The sequence below is a fragment of the Malaclemys terrapin genome, chromosome 17 (assembly GCF_027887155.1).
Source record: "Malaclemys terrapin pileata isolate rMalTer1 chromosome 17, rMalTer1.hap1, whole genome shotgun sequence".
Lineage (NCBI taxonomy): Eukaryota > Metazoa > Chordata > Testudines > Emydidae > Malaclemys > Malaclemys terrapin.
Window position 1 is genome coordinate 12,388,499 of NC_071521.1, and position 18,228 is coordinate 12,406,726.

The following is an 18,228-nucleotide window of genomic DNA, read 5'->3' on the forward strand; positions in this document are numbered from 1 at the left end:
ACCGGCTTGGCCCCAGGCACTCGTACCCTTATAATGTAGCCAAGGCCTCTGATTGCCAGTACATGGGGAAATGTAATTCTCCCCGAGGGCAGCCGAACCAGCAGAGGGAGCTATAGAGTAAACAGCACACACGGTGTTTTACCGCCATATTAGTTAGTGCAGTGGTAGAGACGCCCGCCCAGGCCCCATCAGAGTTTTCCCCATTACTGGCGCTACATGGGTGCAGAAGTACAGATCCATATTTTGCTAGACTCAGCAGGTGGAAATAAACTCAGGCTCCAACCACATCCTTCTCATGTGAAAGGCAACCCCAGAACGTTACACGGCACTGGCGACACACCAGCCCCAAAGCGGTGTACAAAGCTAAGCCTGGTCAAGGTTTTTGCCCCTTGCACCACCAACCAAAAGGCCTAGGGCACTGCGGCGATGCAGACAACTGTGCTTTTTCAGTGAAGGTTCCCGCGCCCTATCTCCTCAATCCGGCCCCACATTTTCAAACTTGGATCCGTGTTTAGACCCAACTATCAGTGGGGCTGGGCACCCACAGCCCCTACTAAAACGGTGTGAATCCAGCAGCTTTTATTTAGGTGCCTAAATTCACGCACCGAGTGTGAAAACTCCGTCCCCAGTGAATAGTGGCACACTGCATTCCCCAGCCTGCGGTGTGGCTGCTCGTCGGGAGAGCCTGGTACTGCCTAGCTGGGGAAGCCAGAAGTGAACATGCCCCAGAAGCAGAAATCCGGCATGCCCCTTCAGGCACCCTCATGCAGGATGCAGAAGACGACTGAAAAGCCCAACCCTTGTGCCCCTCCTCAGCGCACAGAGCAGAAAGATGTGGCTATGTACATGGTTGGGAGGTTTAACACCCCCTTTCCTTGCCAATTAAAGACCCCTAGGGCGTAAGAGTAACAACCAGAAGATGCACAAATCAGCTAAAGAAGCAAATGCCAGAGACCTATATTGGGGGCATACAGGGAGATGACCGCTCCTCCAGAGATGGGAGGGAAGGCGCCTCTACTTCCAGGCACAGTGGGGATCCAAGCCTCCGGGGAGTAAGTCCCCATTCACAGCAGCTCTCCAACATCCTCCCCCACTTACCCTCCAACCCCATCCCCTGCAAGCGCACAGGGACGGCCCCATGCAAGATAACGCTGAACCCATCAGCAACCTCCTCCATGCAGTGATGCCCCCTTCTCACAAAAGCATTCACAGGAGGCATCAGCAGCGAGCACAGGGGAGCCATGCTGCCAAAGGGGAGAGGAAGAAATGGGGAGCAGTGTGGAGGCCCTGGGTGGGTGGCAATTTCTCTGCAGATCTTGGGGTATCAGTGGACTAAGAAGGCTGAACCCCCTGCCTGCTCTATGAAAGGGCAAACCAGGCCTACCCCCCACCCCACCCTTCTGGCAAGATGGCTCAGGGAAGCAAATCCTCAGTGGACTTCGTCTACTCCACCCGTTTCTCAGCAGAAGGGCACAACACGGACTCTAAGGCCATGTCTACACTGGCACTTGTCAGCAAAACTTCGTCGCTCAGGGGTGTGGGGAAAAAACCACCCCCCTGAGCGATGTAGTTTTTGCCAGCAAAAGCACTCATGTGCACAGCGCTATGCCTGCGGGAGATGCTCTCCAGCATAGCGCTCGTTGAGCTGGTTTTACGTCAACGTTGGCATAACGCAGGTACATGAGTGTTCTTACAGCGGCACAGCTGTGCCACGGTTAGCTTGTACCTGTAGACATGGCCTAAGTGCTCAACTCACCAATGTATTCGTGAGATTGCTAAAGGCCGGGGAACGAGACACAGGTCCCAGAGCCACGGACCCAGATAAACAGTACGTAGCAGTGTGGTTAAGAAAGAATACTTTGCACCTCCAGAGCCCCTTTCATCCGAGGAGCTCAAAGCACTGAGATGTCCCACAATGCAAGCCACACAAAGAGGGGTGTGTGCGTGCACGTGGGCACACACCCTGACCATGGGGTGCACAGGGGCGCACACACACCTGATGGGACGTTATTGACCATTTACAGGAGGAAAGCCGGGTTTGAGCTTTGGGGTGGGGATTTTCCACATTCCCAGCTCCCCTTACAAATAAGGTCAGCCAGGACTCTTGACACACCCCCCCCCCCCTTGAGGTTACCCCCCAAAGCCTGAAGATTCACCAGGGGAGCCGAGCTCGCGCTCCCTAGATTTCCGCCTGCTGTGTGTAGGGCGAAGGAGTCTCCTGTGGCCAGGGCCCTGAGACGATCAGCCTGGCATTAGCAACCAAGGACCGAAGCCTGCCCCCTGTGCCAGGGTCTCTTGCTTGGAGGACCTGGTGCCCACGCAGAGGTCCGGCTGCCCGGGAGGCCCTGGGGCCGCTGGTGCATGGGGAGCCTGGGCCCGGGAGCGTGGTTTGGGGGTTCCTGGTTGATGGGGAGAGGCGGGGAGCACCGGGGGGGGGGTGCTACAGCGGGCGGGGCTTCTCTCTCCAGGCCCCGGAGCGGAGGAGGTGCCCCCGGGTCACTCCGCACGCCTGCCTCTCCGCTCCCGCGCCACGTGGGCCGGGCCGGCCGGGGGAACGCCGCGAGCCCAGGGCCTCGGGGGAACCGACCAGGACAGGCCCGCTTCCCCCCTCCCTCCTCCCCGGGGAACCTGCTGCAGCTTCCTCCCCACCCCCGGTGCGAACTCACCCCGGGTCTGCAGCGCCTGAGCAGCTGGGGGGAAGGGGGGGGGTCGGGGGTCTCCTCCCGTCCCAGCAGCAGCGATGCACCCCCTGGATTTCCCCCCTCCTGCAGCAGCAGCTGCACGCTGGCCGGCCTGCTCCTCCTCCGCTCGAGCGTAATTTCCTTAAATAGTTCAGAGTGAAAATCCCTCCCAGCAGGGCCAGGGGGAGAGATTTATTCCAGGTTACAGCAGGGAGCCACCTACCAGGGGGAGGGGAGAAAGGCAGGGGAGTGAGAGAGCTGTGCTAGCTCCCCTGCTGGGCTCTGCCCCTTCCTCCCTCTCCGGACCAAGGCAGAGCCACCAGGCATGAAGGCTTGTAGGAAATAGCACCATGGGACCCAGGCAGGTTGAGGATGGCCGGAGAGTGAGGGCTGTTGTCAAAGCACACACAGCTCAGACTGAGGCCTGGGCCGGTGTGGGCGCCCAGCGCCTCTGGAAATGTGGCCCTTTGCACCTCTGCGTGGTGGTTTCTGTCTCACTCCCCAGCCTTAAGGGCCCCAGAGGGTGTTTGCAGCCCATGCCCGTGCAATCCGATTTGCGAACGCTCGATTGGCACGGTGAGCTTTATTAGCGCTGCCCAAGCTGGTAAAGCGCATCTGGCCCCTTGGTCTCTCTCTGCGCAGCACTGCTGAAATGCAGCTGCCTGGGGGGGTGGAGAGCGGTGGCCAATTCGTGCACATCGATGAACAAAGAGGGCAAGGAAGGGAAAATTTGGGTGAAGGGCATCAGGGCAAACTTCCTGTTCTTAGGAGGGGAGGTATCCTGGAGCAGAGGGTATGGTCCTGGACTGGAAGTCAGAAAAGCTGGCTTCTGCCCTTAGCTCTGCCACTGACTGAATGACCTCTGGCAAGTCACATCACCTCATGTCACAGCTCTGTGCCAAGTTTCTCCACTTGCACAACTGAGTATTGACAGGTTTCTGAGTAGCAGCCGTGTTAGTCTGTATCCGCAAAAAGAACAGGAGTACTTGTGGCACCTTAGAGACTAACTAATTTATTTGAGCATAAGCTTTTGTGGGCTACAGCCCACTTCATCGGATGCAAGCAGTGGAAAATACAGTAGGAAGATAGATAGATAGATAGATATATACACACACACACACACACACACACACACACAGAGAACATGAAACAATGGGCGTTATCATACACACTATAAGGAGAGTGATCAGTTAAGGTGAGCTATTATCAGCAGGAGATGGAAAAAAAAGTATGTTCACATATTGTGATTCTGTAAAGCTGCTCGGGGTCTTTGTTTTTTCAATATTGACTAGTAGGGGGTTTTAATGCTTATCTACCGGCTAAGTGAGCGATGGCCCAGGGTGAGCCGTCACTAGCACAGGTACTTCCATGGCCCCTGTTACCACAGTATCTGAGCAGCTCGCACCGTCCCTGTGAGGTAGGGGAGAGCCATTTCACGGTTGGGGAACTGAGGCAGAGAGACCAAGACCCGGATTCACAAAGGGATTGAGGTGTTGCCATGCTGAGCATGGCAGCACCTGATTTTAGGAGCCCAGAAAATCCCAGGAACTGTGATTCACAAAGCCCGAGTTCAGCGCCTCGGCCCCTGTACAATGAACGGGAAGGAAGGCCTTAGGGGTGGGCAAACTTTTTTGCCCGAGGGCCACATCTGGGTGGTGAAATTGTAAGCAGGGCCATGAATGTAGGGCTGGAGCAGGGGGTTGGGGTGTGGGAGGGGGTGTGATGTGCAGGAAGGAGCTCAGGTCAGGGGGTCGGGGTGCAGGAGGGGTTGTGGAGTGTGGGAGGGGGCTCAGAGCAGGGGGCTGGGATGCGGGGTACAGGAGGGGTTCGGGGTGCAGCCTGGCGCTGCTTGCCTCGAGCGGCTCTGGGGTGGCAGCGGAGCGCAGCAGGGCTAAGGCAGGCTCCCTGCCCTGCCCTAGCCCCACACCGCTCCCAGAAGTGGCCAGCATGTCCAGCAGTGGCTCCTGGGGGGGGGGGAAATGGGGGCAGGTGGCTCCGCTGCATGCTGCCCTCACCTGTGGGTACCACCCCCGACGCTCCCATTGGCCGCGGTTCCCCATTCCCGGCCAATGGGAGCAGCAGTGGGTGGTGCCTGCAGGCGAGGGCAGTGCACGGTGGAGCCTAAACCTGGGACTTAGGCACCTAAGAGACAACACCCCAGGTCCCACATGGGCAGGGAATTGAACTCGGGTCTTCCAGGTGCCAGACTTGATCCCTGACCATCCTCCCTCCCTGCCAGTCATTGAGTGCCAGTGCCATGGGTCATTCCAGGGAAATAAATCAAATGATAAAAAATAAAAATCAAAGAAATTACCTTCTGCTGGAAAGTTTCAGTCACATGTTACCATGGATACAGGGTTCTGTTAACAGTATTCGTCTCTCCCCAGGAATCACTGACAGGTTCAGTAACCAATAAGAAAGCAGCACTTCAGCCTCAGTGTTCCATAGGGTGTGTCTTTTTAAAATAAATGTACATCATTTTATTTTTTCATCAGGAAGGGTACACTCCAAAAAAATGCTTGTTTTGCACCAAAATCAGAAAGGCCCTCGTGGCCATGTGCAAACCAGAGTGTGGTGTGGGGGGAAACACCAGCAGGTCCAGGCCATTCCCTGCCGCGTCCACTGCTGATAAACGAAGCACAACTTGTGATCCCCAAAATAAGAACAACAACCCACAACATACCAAGGTGGAGTCAGTCACCTCAGACACTTGGGCTCAGTAAACTCGGGAAAAGCTATGTCCACTAAGTTTGGGATTCCAAAGTTCAGGAGTGTTGGGATCCAGAGTTCTGACCTGAACCATAAAATCTGGATTCAGAGCCAGACTTGTGGGGGAAATGTTGGGATCTGAGGTTTTGGCCCATCTCTAAGGAATGAGAAAACATACTTTAAATTGTTCACACGTTCAATACATATTAACATACTCACATGCCCTACCGCAAGCACATGCAGTTGCACTCCCCGGATTGTTGCACAAACCCGTACGCACATCTTCACACCTCTAACTGAGAGAGTTAGGAAGAAACTTCCTTCATGGACAGGTTAATCCTTAACTTCCCACTTCTGGATTCTTGCACTTTTCTCTGAAGCAGGGAACTGAGGAGGTAACCGGGTGTTGGAGAAAAACAATTGTGGTACCACTCTTCAAAATAGGAAAACAGAATGATTCTGGCAATTACCATCTTTTAAGTCTAATTTCAAACTTTCATGGACCAAATATTAAGAGAAAAAAATCTGCAAGCACATCTGGAGGATAACGAAACAGGTTTCTAACGAACAAATCATGCCAGATAACTTCAGTGTTCTGAAGGAACTCAAATATGAAATTGCAGAACTACTAACTGTGGTATGTAACCTATCACTAAAATCAGCCTCTGTACCAAATGACTGGAAGGTAGCTAATGTAATGCTGTTTTTTAAAAAGGGCTCCAGAAGAGATCCTGGCAACTACAGGATGGTAAGCATAACTTCAGTACTATAGAAACTATAGTAAATAAAGGAATTATCAGACACATAGATAAACATGATATGTTGGGGAAGAATCACACAGCTTTAGTAAAGGGAAATCATGCCTCATCAGCGGCGGTGGCTCCAGACACCAGCGCTCCAAGCATGTGCCTGGGGCAGCAAGCCGCGGGGGGCAGCCTGCCGGTCCCTGCGAGGGCAGCAGTCAGGCAGCCTTCGGCGGTATGCCTGCAGGAGGTCCGCCGGTCCCGTGGATTCAGTGACAATTCAGCGGCGGGTACGCCGAAGCCGCAGGACCGGTGGACCTCCTGCAGGCATGCCGCCGAAGGCAGCCTGCCTGCCATCCTTGGGGCGGCAAAAAAGCTAGAGCCGCCCTTGCTCACCAGTCTATAAGAATTCTTTGAGGGAATCAACAAGCATGTGGATAAGGGTGATCCAGTTGATATAGTGTACTTGGACTTTCAAAAAGGCTTTGACAAGGTCCCTCATCAAAGGCTCTTAAGGAAACTAAGTAACCATGGGATAAGAGGGATGATCCTCTCATGGATCAGTAACTGGTTGAAAAAGAAGAAACAAAGGTAGGAATAAATGATCAGAAGAACGGCAGGGTCCCCCTCAAGGATCTGCACTGTTCATTATATTCATGAATGATCTGGAAGAGGTGGTGAACAGTGTAGTGGCAAAGTTTGCAATCGATACAAAATTATTCAAGGTTGTCCAAAGCAGACTGCGAGGAGTTACAGCGGGATCTCTCAAAAGTGATGACCGGGCAACAAAATGGCAGATGAAATTAAACATAGATAAGTGGAAAGTAATGCACATTGGAAAAATCATCCCAACTATACATATCGAATGATGGTCTCTAAATTAGCTATTACCATCCAAGAAAGAGATCTTGGAGTCACCATGGATAGTTCTCTGAAAACTTCCCACTGAATGTGCAGCAGCAGTCAAAAAGGTTAACAGTATGTTATTTTCTATCCTAATAGTTTCTAAGACAGAAAACATCATCGTGCCACTATATAAATCCATGGTGCACCCACATCATGAATACAGTGTCCAGTCCTGGTCATCCCATATCAGAAAGGATATAGTGGAATGGGAAAAGGTTCAGAGAAGGGTAACAAAGGTGACCAAGGATATGGAACGGCTTCCATACAAGGAGAGATTAAATAATTATGGTGGTTCACCTTAGAAAAGAGCCGATTAAGGGCTGATATGATCGAGGGCTATAATATCATAAATGGTGTGGGGTGGGGAAGTGTTATTTACCCTTTCCCACAATACAAAAATCAGGAGTCACCTGATGAAATTAATAGGCTGCAGGTTTAATGCAAACAAGAGAAAGTACTTTTTCACACAGTGCACAACTAACCTGTGGAACTCATTGCCATGGGATGTTGTGAAGGCCAAAAATATAACTAGGTTCAAAAAAGAACTAGATAAGTTCATGGTGGATAGGTCCATCCATGGCTATTAGCCAAGATGGCTAAGGACAGAGCCCCATGCTCGGGGTGACCCTAACCCTCCGACTACCAGAAGCTGGTAGTGAAAGACAGGTGGATCACTCCATAATTGTCCTGTTTTATAAACTCCCCCTGAAGCTCTATATGGGCCACTGTCAGAGACTGGGTGGGCAAGATCGAGCATGGTCCGACCCAATATGACAGCTCTTGTGTTCTTATGAAATTTTTATTGATTGAATCACGAAAGTAGCAGATATCGTAAATATTGGATTTCAGTAAGGCATTTGACATGGTATCTCACTAAACCTTATGTGGAAAAAATTAGTTCAAATTAGCTTTTACACACTGTCTCGGTGACTGAAAACTACCTGAAAGGCTGTAATAACAATAGTACTGTAATACCTAGCTCTGATATAGCACTTTTCATCAGTAGATCTTAAAGCACTTTACAAAAGAGGTTAGTATCATTATCCCCATTTTACAGATGGAGAAACTGAGGTTCAGGGCAGAGAAGTGACTTGCCCATGGTCACCCAGCAGGCCAGTGGCAGATCCAGGAATATAGCCCAGGTCTCCTAAGTCCCAAACCAGTGCTCTACCCACTAGGCCAGGGCTGATGATAAATGGCAATGCAATATGCTGTGGGGAGATGGCCAGTGGGATGCTGTGGGTTCAGTATTGGGCTGGTCTTATGTGAAATCTTCATTAAAGAACTGGAACTGGGGGGTCAATAGCACAGTAACTGAACTGGGAAAGGATCTCAAATTGGGGAGTGATGAGAAAAGAAGCAAGAACAGACATAATGCAAAGGGAGCTAGAGAGGATAGAAATATGGGCAGAGCTAGACTGAACAAATGGAAGCTAAAATCACTGCTATTTAATAGAAAGGAGATCCTTGCAGAGTGGTAACAGTGACAGCAACATTAGAGTCATTCTGGACAATGAACTAGGTATGAACATCATACACTGTCAAGAAGTCGACTCCTGCCGATGGGCCACTGACCAGCCGCTATCGTCCATTTATTACCTTGTCAAACAAGCACCAGCATGATTTCTCCCAAACTGCCCCTCGTGCTTGGGAGGAGCTCCCTATAAACACCCGCAAAGCCACTTCTCTGTCCTGCAAATTCCCCCTTACAACTTCCCTTTGCCAGGATGCCTACAAAAAACTTGACAACAGAAAGGCAGCTGGCATGCTGGAATCGCTGCCCATCATGTCAAACAACAGTGTTTCCCTTTGCTCCCCGTCTGGATGTCTGTCTCCATCTATTACCTCTTGCAAGATTGTAAGATTTTAAGTGGGCTTGGCAGAATTCGATAGTTACTTTTTAAATAATTTTGGCAGATGATATCAACATTTATTTTTAAGCATTTTTAATTGTTTTAAATGTTCACAGTTGCGCAAAATTAAGCATTTTTTCTCATTTTATCACTTTAATTTTCACAGTTGCGGGAAATTATGGGGGTCAGACAAGGGGAGGGTCAGACAATAATTATTTAATGACCGTAGACACAGAGCTATTCAAAGTTGAAGCTCTATAACCGTTAAAACACAAATTGTCAATGGCTCATGTCAAAATAGACAAAGTAAATATCCTTAAATCAAACTTCTATAAGTTCTCAAGCAGCATTTTTCTTACTTTCCCTATCTATACATTTCGATGATCATTGATGGATATATTTTTTCGTGGGTTTGTGTGTATACGGTAAAATTGACGTTTACCGACATTTACCCATCAAAATCTGACCCTGCCAAGCCTAATCATAAGCTCACCGGGGCAGGGATTGTCTTTTCGTTCTGTGTTTGTACAGCACCTTGCACAACGGGTCCATGACTGGGGCACTTAGGCACTACTACAATACAAATAACAACTTGCAGTGTGATGCAGCCACACAATCAAAGCCACCGTCATTCTGGGCTGCCTACACCAAGGTATCTCCTGATGGCGCCTGGAGGAGTTAGTCTCTTTTTACTGAGCTGTAGTAAGGTTGCCCCTGACATGCTGTGCTCAGCTCTGGACACCTAAGATCCAGATGAACTGGAGGAACTTCGGAGAAGAGCAGGGCAAACTGGTGAAGAAAAGATCCAAAGAATTAAACATGCAGAGTTTGGCTAAACCTCGGCTGCCATGGAGGTGGGTGAGTGCGGGGGTGTAAGAACAAGAGGATGAAACTGCGATACTGGGGAGCATGAAAAGCTTCCTGGCCGTGCGTCTGTCAGACCAGATTTGGCAGAGCACTGGGAGCGCAGCAAGGTGTGATACTGATGGAGACCTGGGACAGCAGCTAAAGGAATGGGCCTTTTCCAGCTCTGGCTGGTTCTGATCTCACCCTGGGTTTAAGGGTGGAGTTATTCCTGGTTTACACTGATATGAGTGTGATCAGGAACAGGCAGAGTTGCCGGAACCTCCCCGGCCCTGCCCCACCTCATCCCCCCAAGTCTTCCCTGCCGTGCCCCTGCCATGCCTCTTACCCCCAAGACCCCACCCCACATTTGCTCCACTTCCCCCCTTCCCTGTCGCTCACTGCTTTTCCCCTCCCCTCCCCAACCGGGGTCCACAGGAACTTCCCTGCGGAGCTGGGGCTGGGAGCTGCAGCCGCTGGATGCAGGTAGGATGTGGCCCTGGCTGAGTAGGGGCTGGTGCGGGTGATGACCTGGTGTCTCCCTGCCTCCCCTGCCCGCAGTAACTGGACTTTGGGTGTCCAGTTAGTAGACCTGACCAGACATCGTCAGGTCCCCTTTTCAACCGGACTTTCTGGTTGAAAACTGGACACCAGGCCCTCCATCCCTAGCAACAGCCCTTTCAGCTCTTCTTGTGGGGATGAGGCAGAGGGAGGACACCCTGGGCTAAAATCACTGAACTCAACCGCAAGAACCCACAGACTTTGGTGGGAGCAGGAGCAGGCCCTGCATTGCCGAGGTCCAGTGGGGAAGCACAGCCTTGCAGCTGCGAGAGCCGGAAGTGGCTTGCTGTGACAGGGTGGGGCTGAGCCCCGAGGGGCTTGGGCCCTGGTACCTTTCAACTTCCCTTCTCTGCAGACACAGGAGGGAATCAAACCCCGCAGGGCTCCAGAGCACTGGCTGCGCACAGCCGCTCAAGCGCAACCATGCCTAAGCCTCCAACTCCACTGCTAGCAAGGCTGCCTCCAGTTACCAGGCAACCTGCGCGGCAGGCGGCTGTGCGGGCAAGGGGCAGAGCCTAGGAAAGTTCTTCAGAGCCCTGCCAGGTACAGGACAGGACTCCGCAGCCATCCGCTAACAACCGCCTTCCTAGCAACAGAAACATCACAACACCCATTCCTGGAAACAAAGGGCCAGGCTGGAGACAGCCCACTGGAAGGAACAATCGCTCACACTTCAGAGCAGCCCTTGCCAAAGGGATGACACGGGAAAATACAGCCCAGGGGAGTAACACAGCCCAGAGAGATTCCACTGCTCTGTGTGTGTGTGTGTGTGTGTGTGTGTGTGTGTGTGTGTGTGTGTGTGTGTGTGTGTGTGTGTGTCTGTGTGTGTGTGTGTGTGTGTGTCTGTGTGTCTGTGTGTGTCTGTCTGTCTGTCTGTCTCCATCCTGGTAGACTTTTGGGTGAATATATGAGTGTGCATGAGTGAATATGTACGTGCATCTGGCCAGAGCGTGTGTGCATATGTGTGTGTACATGCATCGGGAAGGAGGGTGTGTGTCCATACATATATGCATCTGGATGAAGTGTGAGTGTGCGTGCATGCATACACAGAGAGAGAGAGAGAGTGGGTGTGTATACATGTGCGTCTGAGTGGATTGTGCGCACCCTCTGCATTTGCAAAGACTGAACCTTACAAATAAACCATACAGTCAGCAGCTGTTTCATTAACATTCACTGTCTCATCTAAACTCTACGGGGATTTGAGGCCATCGTGTTCCCGGACTGACTGCCCATGGCTGGTGCCCTTTCTCCTGGGCTCATCAGGACATCCAAGCGGCATGGGGGTCAACTATACCTTGGCATACCAACGGGACTGGTGGATAGCTGCCACTCAGGAAGGAGGTGCTGCTGTGCAATCACTGTGTCTAGCATTCAGGAGCCTGGCATGTAGCCTGACGTTCTCCACAGGGGGAGTCCAGAACGGCCCCTGCTGGGCACTGGGCAGTCCAAGAGGCTGGGTTTGTGATTCTTCCAACTAGGCCTGCAAATGTGCATGGGAGAGGGGGGCAGTAAAGTACCCAGGTCCAGAGCTCTCCCCAGCAGAGCAATAAGTGGCTACAATGAGCCAAGTTCCCCACTGACATGGAAAGGGGACTCTCCCCTGACGTGGGTGCAGTTGCACCCATTTACCCCTGCAGTGCATGGAGCCAATGGCCCCTTTCTGGCCAGACATGTGAGCTTGAGCTGGGGCTGGGTAAGAGGAATAACTGAAAGCGAAGGACTAATGCAGCAGCAGCTAAACTCACCCCCCTTGCAGCTCTGCCAATTCACCCCCCTCCGGCTCTGCAGCAGCCCCGTGCTGTGCCTGTCCTGGACTCCCAGACACACCGTTCCTCTGCGGGATCTCCGCAGGCCAGTCACAGCGGCAACGTTCCTATCGCCAGTATTATTAGCTTTGCCAAGGCCCCTCAGTCACGACCTGCAGCATTCCCTGCTGCTGCCGGCCCTGGACTCCCTCCAGCATCCAGAGAACTGTCTGGTGCTTTAGTGACACAGGCAAATGGGGCCTGAGACCAGGTCATCCAACTAACATGAGGGCGACCAGAGGCAGAATTTGAATGCAGAGCTCCCAAGAGGTGACAGGCTAATGCCCTACCCAGCACCACTGCACAACCCCATTAGCCGGTCTCCCTCTTCCCCCCGGACAGCAGCTGCACAGCTGGACCCTCAGACGGACCCCCTAATACTGCCACTTCCAGCAGAACCCAACCACCCTCCCCCACGTGGAACCACCAGAGCGCAGGTAGCCTCTGCTGGCTCCTGCAGTACCCCTGCACTGGCACACGGGGGCAGTGTTGGCTTTCCTTTGATGAGCCTTGGGTTTTCCCCCCTACACCGAAGCTGGGCTAAACTTCACTCCCTCTTGCTAATGGGTTGGGAACTGTCCCACCCCCACCCCTTCCCTCCTTCTGCTGCCGGTGATACTACCAGGCTGGCTCCTCTCTTGTCCCCTCTACTTCCATGTCCCCTGCAAGGGGAAGAGAGGGGTTTTAAAAGTTAAATAAATAAGGGAAAGAAAGGGGGGGGGGGAGAGAATCCTGCCAGGGTTGCAACAGAGCTGGAAACTGAGTCACGAATGAACCTCGGGACACAGGGTGGCGGGGGAGAATGGGTCCAGTTCCCAGCCTCTCTCTCTTCTGTCTGCTCCCCCACACCCCACCCCTTTGTTTACAGGAGACTAAGCAAATCCCCGGTGCTGCTTTCCAGGGCCTTTAGTCAGAGGATCTCAAAGCACTCTGCAAACAGGAGCTACTCTAGAGAGCTGGGTCTCCCCCCAACTCCTCCCACCACTGCATCTCAGCACCACCACCCCTCCTTGGTAGCTTTATCCCATGCGTGCTTTGCTCACCCTGCCCGGGGTGCTGAAGGGGCAGGGCCGGGGATTTAATCCCCCCCCCCTTATATCTCCCGGGTCAGTCAGGGTGCAGCCGGTCCCACCGGATCCGGGAGGCAACATCTCCCAGCCTGTCTCCCTCCAGCCAGAGGCTGCTAGCTCTGGCAGGGAGCCATGCCAGGCTTATGCGGCTGAGGGGCTGAGGACCGGCAGGCTCATAGCAATCGGCTCTGCAAGCTGCATTTGCACAGCAGCACTGGAGGTCAAAGGAACCAGCCGGCCCTGCCTGAAATCTGCAGAGGAAAGCAGGAGTCCTGCTCCCAAGCTTAAGGGAGCCCGACTCCTGGACAGCTGTTGAGCTTTGGTCCGGGGGCGGGGGAGGATTCTCCCTTCCCTCCCCAATGTGTTAGCCAGGGACTGTGCTTTGCACCCCTCTCTGGTGCATTCAGCAAGGGGGGGCACTGTGCAAACACTCCAGCCCCCCCTCTGCCAGCAGAGGCCTCCCACAGGAGGTGTCTCACCGGCAAAATCTCCTTGTCGAGCGGCATGTGCAAGGACTGTGCCCAGCACCCAAGCAGGACAGCAGGGTCTGACCCCCAGGAACCTGACCTTGCCTGGCTACCTTCTGCTGAGCTCTGCTGTGGGGGGTACAGAGGAAAGCAGAGTACCCAAGTTGGGATGAGTGCTGCCTACCCCCTCCAAAAGCCACCTGCTCCCTTGAGTTAAGAATGCCCCGGCACCCCTGCAATCCTTATACTACTTTCAGAGAGAGGGGGATTTGTTCTGCCCAATTTCAAAGCCACTCCCACACGTTAGCTCTGTCACAAGCTCCAGCGCCGTTGAGTTCCCCTTCCGCTACAGAGAGAAATGAGGGAGCGGAGAAGGGGACAGAGAGAAGGCGCCAATGTCAAGAATAAGAGGGTGAGAAATGGCAGATCGTGAGCCATGTGGAAAAACAGACACAGAGATTTGGGGAGCAAGGAGAGGAGCAGAGATTAAGTCCGCTGGAAATAGACCTGCCCCCTTCATAGTTCGTACAAGACAGCCCCTTTGCCCCACTCCAACTCGGGGGACTTGTACAGTTGTTCCTGCCTGGGATCACGGCTGCCCTGGACCTACAACAAACGTAGGTTTTTTAAAAACAGAAACCGCCCTTGAAAAGCAACGAGTTTCCAGTAGTCCCGTGGCAAACCCAGAGCACTAGATCCAACCACTGCTGAGACCTGGGGAAGTTGGGATCCTGATCCGAATGCCAGGCAGAGCTCTCGCAAGAGTGGCCTCAGTGGGAATGTAAACTGAGCACTCCTAGCCTCGGGGGAATCGGGATCCCAGTCCAAGTCTCACCCTGCTGCTCGGCTCCATCTGGAGCTTAAATTACAAGGAGAGGGAAGGCTCAAGAGCTGAAAACGGTTTATGATTATTAATTATTTGCATTGTGGTAGCACCTACGAGCCCCAGTCATGGCTCAGGGCTCCGTTGTACTAGGCGCTGCACAAACACAGAACAAATACTCCCTCCCCTGAGAAGTAGACAATCTAACCAGCTTGAGGTTCACCAAGCCTTGAATACCACCATGTTCCCTCATCCCAGGTCACTTCCCACCTTTCTTTGTCACAGTGGGAGGTGAAAGGTGAAGGACAGAAATTCTCAGTGGTATAAAATCACCCAACCACATTTTCCCACCCTACCACCCCAGTCTTCCCACACATGGACTGGTTCTAGCCTTCCTCCTCATTCCCCTGGACAGCGAAACCATCTGCCATGAAGCAAGGCAGAGCTCGGTCACTGGCCAAGCAGCATAAAGCCTGCCCCATTGCTAGCCAGGGTGACTCAGGAGACTGCAGGCTAAGCAGCAGCCTTGGGGTTGTGGCTACCTCCGAGCCAATCAGTCACTGGGGAGACAGATGAGGACTCCAGGTCTCCTGAATGGGATGGATCTGGGAATGGCCACTGGAACAGATGGGCTGGAGGGATGGGGTGGAGGAGCCCACTGCGCTGGGTTTCTGCATCACTGGAAGACCTGCTGTCGAACGCTGGAGCGAGTCCCCTGATGGTGGGGGGAGGGAGAGACATAAAAGCTCTTTCCGGGAGATGGTGCATTTCCATTTCTAATGGCTGGACGGGAGCCAAGCTCCTTTCAGAAGGCTTCATGGGAAAATGCGATGTGAACGCCGGCTGGGCTACAGGCAGCTCGCAGGCAACGCTGCAGAGAGCCAGAGCTCCAGGGCAGCTGGAGACCCACTGGGCACCCCCTGCCTGCCCCAGTCAGTGCCTTGTTGGACAGAGAGGGAAGGACAGGGAGGTCTGGCCAGGCCTCTGAGCACTGCTATCCCTCACCTGTCTGATCTCCTGTCCTACCTCTGGGGGAGGACAGAAAGGGGATGGGGTGGAAACTCTGGTCTCCCATTTACGTTCTAACGCCAGCCTGATCTCAGTGAGAATTTGGGGTGGGGATGCATTCCCAGCCCCCACTCAGCAGAATTCCCAGTCCAAAGGTCTCTTCATTGCATGGCTCAGTTGGTTTGCTCTCTGCTCCTGCCACCCCCAGCAATATTGTGAACTATTGCAAGGAGCCATGGTAACTAGAGGGGGTGGCTTAGTGCACTAAACACCCAGATTCATTCCTAGACACCACAGTACAAATAAGCGATGGCCACATTAACACCACCCTATACCGAAAACCCACCGACTGCTATGCCTACCTTCATGCCTCCAGCTTCCACCCCAGACACACCACATGATCCATCGTCTACAGCCAAGCGCTGAGGTACAACCGCATCTGCTCCAACCCCTCAGACAGAGACCAACACCTACAAGATCTTCACCAAGCATTCTCAAAACTACGATACCCACACAAGGAAATAGAGAAACAAATCAACAAAGCCAGACGTGTACCCAGAAGCCTCCTGCTACAAGACAGGCCCAAAAAAGAAACCAACAGAACTCCACTGGCCATCACCTACAGTCCTCAGCTTAAACCTCTCCAACGCATCATCAGTGATCTACAACCCATCCTGGACAATGATCCCTCACTTTCACAGACCTTGGGAGGCAGGCCAGTCCTCACCCACAGACAACCCACCAACCTTAAGCATATTCTCACCAGCAACCATGCACCGCACCATAACAACTCTAACTCAGGAACCAACCCATGCAACAAACCTCGATGCCAACTCTGCCCACATATCTACACCAGCAACACCATCACAGGACCTAACCAGATCAGCTACAACATCACCGGCTCATTCACCTGCACGTCCACCAATGTTATATATGCTATCATGTGCCAGCAATGCCCCTCTGCTATCTACATTGGCCAAACTGGACAGTCACTACACAAGAGGATAAATGGACACTAGTCAGATATCAGGAATGGCAATATACCAAAACCTGTAGGAGAACACTTCAACTTCCCTGGCCACACAATAGCAGATATAAAGGTAGCCATCTTACAGCAAAAAAACTTCAGGACCAGACTCCAAAGAGAAACTGCTGAGCTCCAGTTCATTTGCAAATTTGACACCATCAGATCAGGATTAAACAAAGACTGTGAATGGCTATCCAACTTACAGAAGCAGTTTCTCCTCCCTTGGTGTTCACACCTCAACTGCTAGCAGAGCACCTCACCCTCCCTGATTGAACTAACCTCGTTATCTCCATACTGATTTATACCTGCCTCCATTACTTGCATCTGAAGAAGAGAGGTTCTTACCCACGAAAGCTTATGCTCCCAAGACTTCTGTTAGTCTTAAAGGTGCCACAGGACCCTCTGTTGCTTTTTACAGATTCAGACTAACACAGCTACCCCTCTGATACCAGATTCATTGTAAACCCAAGTTCCCATCGCAGCAAGGTCCCTTCATCATCCTCAGGCCTGTGATCCATGGACTTCATTTTGTGTGGGGGACGTGTTTGGGGTGACCCTGAGACGCTGAGGTCCCGTGCTTTGTACGCAAGAGAAAGGGTTTGCCATAAGCAACAATAGCTCCTTCCACCACCGTCACCACCACGCCGGCTGGCTGCCGACCTCCTCCACAGAGGTGGCTACATTTTAGTGGCGCTGCATGTGGATAACTTCCTGAGCCTTTAAAATTCCACTTGTGCAGTGTATTTCCTGGCCTGTGGGTTGAATTCCACTGATGCTCCCTTTCTACTGGGAATGTTTAAAGTTCTGATTGGGAAGCACATTGGGATGAGAGGCACTGTAAGGTAGAATCATCATTATGGACTTGATATAACAATTGAGACAGAAAAAGACTCCTACAAGCCAGGGGCACAAGAGAAGGGGACAAGAAAGGCCAAGGATCTCCCGTTCCTTCCACCCCCTGCTCAAGGGCATGGCGCACTGCAGGGTCTTTGGCTCACTGAGCACACCCATAGAAAGGTAGGGCTGGAAGGGACCTCAAGAAGTCATGTAGTCTAGCCCCCTGCATTGAGGCAGGATTAAGTTTGATTAAGGAGAAGTGTGCAGCTCCCATCAAGTTACCAGAGCCCCCCCATTTCCAGAGTGGTTGAGGATGGGGCCTTGTTCATCTCTGGCAGTGCATGCCAGCATTGTTCATAATTACGGGGGGGGATTTGTACAGACACAAAGAGCAGTGGGACCTGGGTGTTGCTCCCAACTGTGCCTTTGAAAACCTCCCACTATGATCCCTGGTTTCAACACCAATTGAAAGAGATCACAAACTAATCACATGGATGCAAAGGGACGCACCCCAGAATACCTTGAAATGAAGCACACGTGCCCTGGCCCCCTCAGCTCCAGATCCCACTCATGGCCCCGGCCCAGCGCTATTAATTATTAACATCACCAACCACATTAGACCTGCATTCCAAGAAAATTATTTATGGGGCTTGATCCCAAAGCCCACAAATAGTCAGGACTCCCACTGTTATAATGAGAACGCTTTGCATTTATACAGCGCCTTTGGTCTAACAGTCACCCAGCATTTGCCAGCCATGAATTAATTGTCCCAACATCCCTATGATGTAGGTCAATATTAATAACTGCATTTCACCTGACGGGGAAGCTGGAGTTCGGGGATGTAATCAGGCAGGTTGTCGGCCCAAGTACATGTTGTGGGTCAGTGACAGAGCAG

At 52.4% G+C, this 18,228-nt stretch overlaps 1 protein-coding gene across 4 annotated transcripts in view; it reads right to left on the reverse strand.

Annotated features, from left to right (window-relative positions):
• Positions 1-18,228, reverse strand: part of NTMT1 (N-terminal Xaa-Pro-Lys N-methyltransferase 1) — an 85,428-nt gene that overhangs the window by 6,162 nt on the left and 61,038 nt on the right. Inside the window, exon 1 of one of the 4 annotated variants that reach the window (XM_054007828.1) lies at positions 2,667-2,875. The exons of 1 other annotated variant lie outside the window; for it this stretch is intronic. The gene's annotated coding sequence lies outside the window, so the exon portion shown is untranslated. Of the gene's footprint in view, positions 1-2,666; positions 2,876-18,228 lie in introns of those variants that run through there. 2 more of the 4 variants (XM_054007830.1, XM_054007832.1) reach the window with 2 other exon arrangements.